Below are 7045 nucleotides of genomic sequence, written 5' to 3'. Positions count from 1 at the left end.
ACTTATTAGTATCAATTTTTTTTAAATAAAAAAGATAAGAACAAAGGCTAAGACGTTTCTAGACATTTGGTTTATCTGAACCGAAATGACCAAAATCATAATGTTTTTCCAAATCAGTTTTTGATACCAGTCATGGCTCTTACCTGAACGGTGAACCATACAAAAATATACAACATTTTACCCCTTAATCTAATTTAACATTGATGAGCCAGTTAAATTTTGAATCAAAATTCCAATCCCTACCTAATTTGGGCTGAAAAAAAAGTGATTCATTTAGAAATTCGTTCCTTGAACTTTGGCATCTAGTATGACTGCCTAAACTGATTAATGATATTTAACTCCCTCAATCTGCTTACCAATCTACCAAAACCGAAATGGTCATCCATTTATAAATGGCTAGATCCAACCACTCTAGCTTGATTTCTCATGATGCTTAGCAAAAGTTAAGTGGTTTGAGAGTGACATTTCAACAAATATGTTATGTCCACGATAATAGTCTTATCAAAGTCTCGATAGTACACATAATATTACCTATTGCCGTCACGTAGGCTGGGTCAATAAACACACACGAGACCTTTATTTTATATTCAGTCAATTTTTTTTTTTTTTTGAAAACTAGAAAATGTCAAACATTGACATAAAATGTTGAAACTCAAAGAGCAGAACAGGACAAGCTTATACGACCTGGAGTTTTTGATCAATAACACAATGCTCTACAAGTCGTTTTTTAATATGTTGAGTTGTAGTATATAATTAATTTGTACTGACAGCTGTCATGATAATATAGGTAAGCCTAATGCAGTTAATTAAGTTTGTTAGATAGCAAATAGTTTGTTAACATACAGTCAGTTATGAGTCTCTGTTTGTATTACATATTACCGATCGAGCAACTATTATGCATTTATCTTTAATTATTTATAATAAATAAAAAACCATAAGTTTTATAAATTAAATTCTTCAAAAAAAAAAAAGAAATAAAAAACTTAATGCAATTTTTTTTATTAAAAAAAAAATACATAATAGCTTTTCTTTTGTGTTGTCATTGTCACGGTTTTCACATTTTTCTATTTTTGATATTATTGTGCTATCCCTTCTCAAAATACGATACATTATGTATTTATGTTATAAAAAAAGGAAAAACAGGCATTAAGGTTCCCGGAGCGAGAACCATATCTCTTTTAGGAAATTATTGTGTACTCCCAGAATATCATAAATACATACTCTTTCTTCTCACATAAATTGTGAGTCTCACTAACAAAATTTATGATGAGACCTACCATCCATATGAGAGGAAAGACTGCACATTTATAATATTTCGAAAGTACCTAATAATTTTCCATCTCTCATCTACAATAAGCATATGCCGTACTTCCTGACGAAATTAATAAACCTGCACGTTTTACACATTTTTACTGTAAGAGAACGGATGGTTGTCTTTTATTTTGGTCTGTTTAGGAATGCAAAAAATCCTCCAAGGCAACTACCTTCAAGTTTTCAGTTTTGGGTTCTAAAAACAAAAAAACAAAAACAAAAAAAAAACAAAAAACAAAAGTTCTGGGTCATCTAGCACTTATGATGATATGCCTCTAATTAAAATATACTAGGCAAATAACTCGTGCTATGCTTGTTATGGAAATTCTATAATAAAACAAAGTCTTCTGTCCAATCATAAAATCTGAAGAGATCTCATAGTTGTGTTTTACTTTTTCTCTTTTTTTGGAGAAGACTGTTTAACTTTGTAATGAATGCCTTAAAATAAGAATTAAACTTTAATAACATTTATTATACCACCACATACCCTTTGTGTGTTAGTCACTCTACAAGTATAAATACTTGTAAAGTATAGGAAAAATGGTCGGGCTTCAAATCTCTATGTGAGAGTTTCACATACATATACACTTAAATTAGGCTTGAGTAGTAAATTACAAAAAAGACAATGTATATATAAAGTATTGTGAAAATACTTTCTAATTTTTTTATTATAAAACTTTCTAAAAAATTATTTTAAAAAGAACTTTCAAAGTTTCTAAAAAAATTATTATTTTTTCACCAATATAACTAATAATAACCTACCACTTAAAATTTATTGTAAAAATATTGTGATAGCATTTCTCAATTTTAATTTCTTATTCTTTATTTTTGTAGGGTCAATTTTTGTGGCCCAAGCCCAAAAGATCTGGAATCTGAGCCCAATGAAACCAAGACAATGAATTTGTAGAGAGTAGGTGAAAAAGCAGGACTGGATAGGAATTAAACAACGGCTAGCATGGGATTAAAAGATAAATAAATATAAAGGCGCTCATAAAGCCTGATTGAATAAACATCCGAAGAGATAGTTCATAAATTATAATCTTATTTTTGAACTCTAACAATCTTTTGTACTACAGTTTTTTTTTTCCTCTTCTATTTTTCTCCTCTCCTCTTCTTATAGGGGATCTTTCACATTATATAATGCCTTTTGGATCATCTTGATCGTACACTTGTTAGTCATTTGAGCATCTACTTGAGTATATATCTCATCAGACCTCTTCTTTAGTTCTCTGTGAGTGGTGGTGGTTGAGAGTGCACTGTTCAGGGGGTCTTCTCCACATTAATGCGGCCAAAAAAGTTGCTGCAGTGCATTCAATGTGGTGGTAGCAGTTTTTCCTCCAGATATTTATTCGTTCTTATCATCTTCATATATGCTTGAAGTTTATCCTTATTATTGGAACCGTCAGGAAGGCCACTTGAACCACCCAGGTACTTGCTTGATCGAGAATCACCATATCCGAGGAGATCATACTCTTCGGACCACTGATGCTTTCTTTGGACTATACTCTTCACTCATTTCCAAGTATATTTTGCCCGCTTGGGTCCTTTCTCAATCACTTTCTCCTCTTCGGATACGCCTTAGTCTTCAATTAGGGCCTTAGGCCCATTACATAACTCTGGGCTTTTACCCCCATAATTTTATTTTTCCCTTATTTTTTTACTTTTTTTTTCATCCATATTTCCTTCTTCTTTTTTCTCTTTTTTTTTTTCCTCTTTTTTTCTCCTCCACACACGTACTCTTCTCTTTTTCTTTTTTCTTTTTCATTTTTTCCCTTCTTTTCCCTTTTTCCCTACCACTTCCTCCAAAACATTCTAGTTTTCTTTTCTTTTTTTCTTCTTTCCCTTTTTCCCTTACCACTTCCCCCAGAACGTTCCACTTTTCTTTTTTTCCTTCTTTCCCCTTTTTCCCTACCATTTCCTCCAAAACGTTCCACTTTTCTTTTTCTTTTTCTTTTTCCTTATTTCCCATTTTTTCCTACCACTTCCTCCAGAATGTTCTAGTTGCCGCAGAGCTCTTTTTTTTTTTTTTTTTTTTTTTTTTTTTTTTTTTTTTTTTTTTCTCCTCAACGTTCCTCCAATTCGCTTAGATTCATCAATAATGTGACCAAACAAAGTATAGCATCGGCCAAAGCCCTTCAAGGCAGCAATAACCCGACTACAATCACCTTCAATAATCACTCGAAACACACACAACTCTGCAGCAAACATCACTGCCCTCCGAGCCGCCAAAGCTTCAGCCATTTCAACAGACTGAACCGAGCCAATATTCTGCCGCAAAGCTCCAATAATCTGCCCAGCACAGTCACGAACAACTACCCCAACACCTGCTGACCCAGTTTCTACAAAGAAAGTTGCGTCGAAGTTCACTTTGTAATGGTTGTCTTTTATTTTGGTCTGTTTAGGAATGCAAAAAATCCTCCAAGGCAACTACCTTCAAGTTTTCAGTTTTGGGTTCTAAAAACAAAAAAACAAAAACAAAAAAAAACAAAAAACAAAAAACAAAAGTTCTGGGTCATCTAGCACTTATGATGATATGCCTCTAACTAAAATATACTAGGCAAATAACTCGTGCTATGCTTGTTATGGAACTTCTATAATAAAACAAAGTCTTCTGTCCAATCATAAAATCTGAAGAGATCTCATAGTTGTGTTTTACTTTTTCTCTTTTTTTGGAGAAGAGTGTTTAACTTTGTAATGAATGCCTTAAAATAAGAATTAAACTTTAATAACATTTATTATACCACCACATACCATTTGTGTGTTTTTGTGTGTTGGTTACTCTACAAGTATAAATACTTATAAAGTATAAGAAAAATGGTCGGGGTTCAAGTCTTTATATGGGAGTTTCACATACATATACACTTAAATTAGGCTTGAGTAGTAAATTACCAAAAAAGATAATGTATATATAAAGTATTGTGAAAATACTTTCTAATTTTTTTATTATAAAACTTTCTAAAAAATTATTTTAAAAAGAACTTTCAAAATTTCTAAAAAAATTATTATTTTTTCACCAATATAACTAATAATAACCTACCACTTAAAATTTATTGTGAAAATATTATGATAGCATTTCTCAATTTTAATTTCTCATTCTTTATTTTTGTAGGGTCAATTTTTGTGGCCCAAGCCCAAAAGATCTGGAATCTGAGCCCAATGAAACCAAGACAATGAATTTGTAGAGAGTAGGTGAAAAAGCAGGGCTGGATAGGAATTGAACAACGGCTAGCATGGGATTAAAAGATAAATAAATATAAAGGCGCTCATAAAGCCTGATTGAATAAACATCTGAAGAGATAGTTCATAAATTATAATCTTATTTTTGAACTCTAACAATCTTTTGTACTACAGTTTTTTTTTTTTCCTCTTCTATTTTTCTCCTCTCCTCTTCTTATAGGGGATCTTTCACATTATATAATGCCTTTTGGATCATCTTGATCGTACACTTGTTAGTCATCTGAGCATCTACTTGAGTATATATCTCATCAGACCTCTTCTTTAGTTCTCTGTGAGTGGTGGTGGTTGAGAGTGCACTGTTCAGGGGTCTTCTCCACATTAATGCAGCCAGAAAAGTTGCTACAGTGCATTCAATGTGGTGGTAGCAGTTTTTCCTCCAGATATTTATTCGTTCTTATCATCTTTATACATGCTTGAAGTTTATCCTTATTATTGGAACCGTCAGGAAGGCCACTTGAACCACCCAGGTACTTGCTTGATCGAGAATCACCGTATCCGAGGAGATCATACTCTTCGGACCACTGACGCTTTCTTCGGACTATACTCTTCACTCATTTCCAAGTATATTTTGCCCGCCTGGGTCCTTTCTCAATCACTTTCTACTCTTCGGATACGCCTTAGTCTTCAATTAGGGTCTTAGGCCCATTACATAACTCTGGGCTTTTACCCCCACAATTTTATTTTTCCCTTATTTTTTTACTTTTTTTTTCATCCATATTTCCTTCTTCTTTTTTCTCTTTTTTTTTTTCCCCTCTTTTTTTCTCCCCCACACACATACTCTTCTCTTTTTCCTTTTTCTTTTTCATTTTTTCACTTCTTTTCCCTTTTTCCCTACCACTTCCTCCAAAACATTCCAGTTTTCTTTTCTTTTTTTCTTCTTTCCCTTTTTCCCTTACCACTTCCCCCAGAACGTTCCACTTTTCTTTTTTTCCTTCTTTCCCCTTTTTCCCTACCATTTCCTCCAAAACGTTCCACTTTTCTTTTTCTTTTTTTTTCCTTATTTCCCATTTTTTCCTACCACTTCCTCCAGAACGTTCTAGTTGCCGCAGAGCTCTTTTTTTTTTTTTTTTTTTGACAGTTCGAAATCACTTTTCTTTTTCTTTTTTTTTCCTTATTTCCCATTTTTTCCTACCACTTCCTCCAGAACGTTCTAGTTGCCGCAGAGCTCTTTTTTTTTTTTTTTTTTTGACAGTTCGAAAGCTACAGAGAAGAGAAAAGACGATGAAGATGAAGATGATTGAAACAAACATAAGGAAATCCCTCATCTCTCTCCTTAATTCTCAGACCCCTTAAGTCTCTACCACCATTGGGTTTGTATTTGATTTTGATTTTGGGTTTGGGTTATGGGTTTCCAGTTGATGGTTTAATTTTAAGTTGATTTTCTGTGGATTTTGGGTTTGATTTTGAGTTGATTTTGTTTTGTTTTGATTTTGAGTTGGATTTGGGATGGGTTTTCCAATGGGGTTTGAGTTGATTTTAAGTTGTTTTGTGTTGATTTTGAGTAATTTTTTGTTTGGTTTTGTTAATTTTGTGTTTGGATTATCAAATGTTGAAATGGGTTGTGGTGGTAAACCGGTGATAGTTGAGTGGTGCTGTGTTTGTAGCAGCACAAAAAGGGCAGAGCAGAGAGAAGAGATGAGAGGCGTGAGTGAGCTTCAGGGCAAAGGGCAGAGTAGAGAGATGAGATGAGATGATTTATTGAAGGGTAATTTGGTATTGCCCGAGGAGTCCAACAGATAGTTGATCAACGCGCATGAACTTTTTCTAAAATGGACCTCCAAAGCTCCTTTATGGCTTCTGCGTTCTCAGCATTGGCTCAAAACTCAATTTTTTCCAAAAAGCTGCGTTTTATACCCAACCAAACGGGCTTTGTGGTTCAGCTTTCTTCAAAACGGGCTTTTTGGGTTGAAAACGTTGAAACAAACAGGCACAAATTAGAATTCAAAACAAAGAATTCCAAGAAGAGAAGGCTAATATATATATAGTAACTTTCTGTTGACTCATCTGAGGGTCATTTTGCTAACCAAAGGTCCAAAGCTTTGAAGGCCAAATCCTTCACTGCACCAAACCTTCAAATCAAAGAAAATTCAGCAGTAGCAAAAAGCCCATTGAAAAAAACAAAAAAAAACAAAAAAACCCATCACTTTTTCTAAGAGTATTCATATTGGTGGCATTAAAATAGCTAAAAATGTTATTTTAGCACCCAAAACATTAAGAAGTATAATACATTGGTGGTGGTAAAGCTATAAAATTTTACAACTTGGCTACAGTAAATTATCATCTATGACAGTTTACTATAGCTCCAAAGTGATAAAAAAAATTAATATTCGTTTATTTTGTGGGTGATGGCTTAATTTTTCTCATTAAATTATGTTCTCTCTGTTTCTAAAAAAAAAAAGGTTTTTTCTCTTCTTCTTTTTTTTTTTTTTTTTTGTCTTTAGCCTTCTCTCTTTTTCTTCTTCTTCTTCTTCTTCTTCTTCTCTCTCTCTCTCTCTCT

Source organism: Quercus suber, unplaced genomic scaffold, assembly GCF_002906115.3.
Source record: "Quercus suber isolate HL8 unplaced genomic scaffold, Cork oak 2.0 scaffold_509, whole genome shotgun sequence".
Taxonomy (NCBI): Eukaryota; Viridiplantae; Streptophyta; class Magnoliopsida; order Fagales; family Fagaceae; genus Quercus; species Quercus suber.
The sequence above is the reverse complement of the archived record's forward strand: the minus strand, read 5'-3'. Positions refer to the sequence as shown.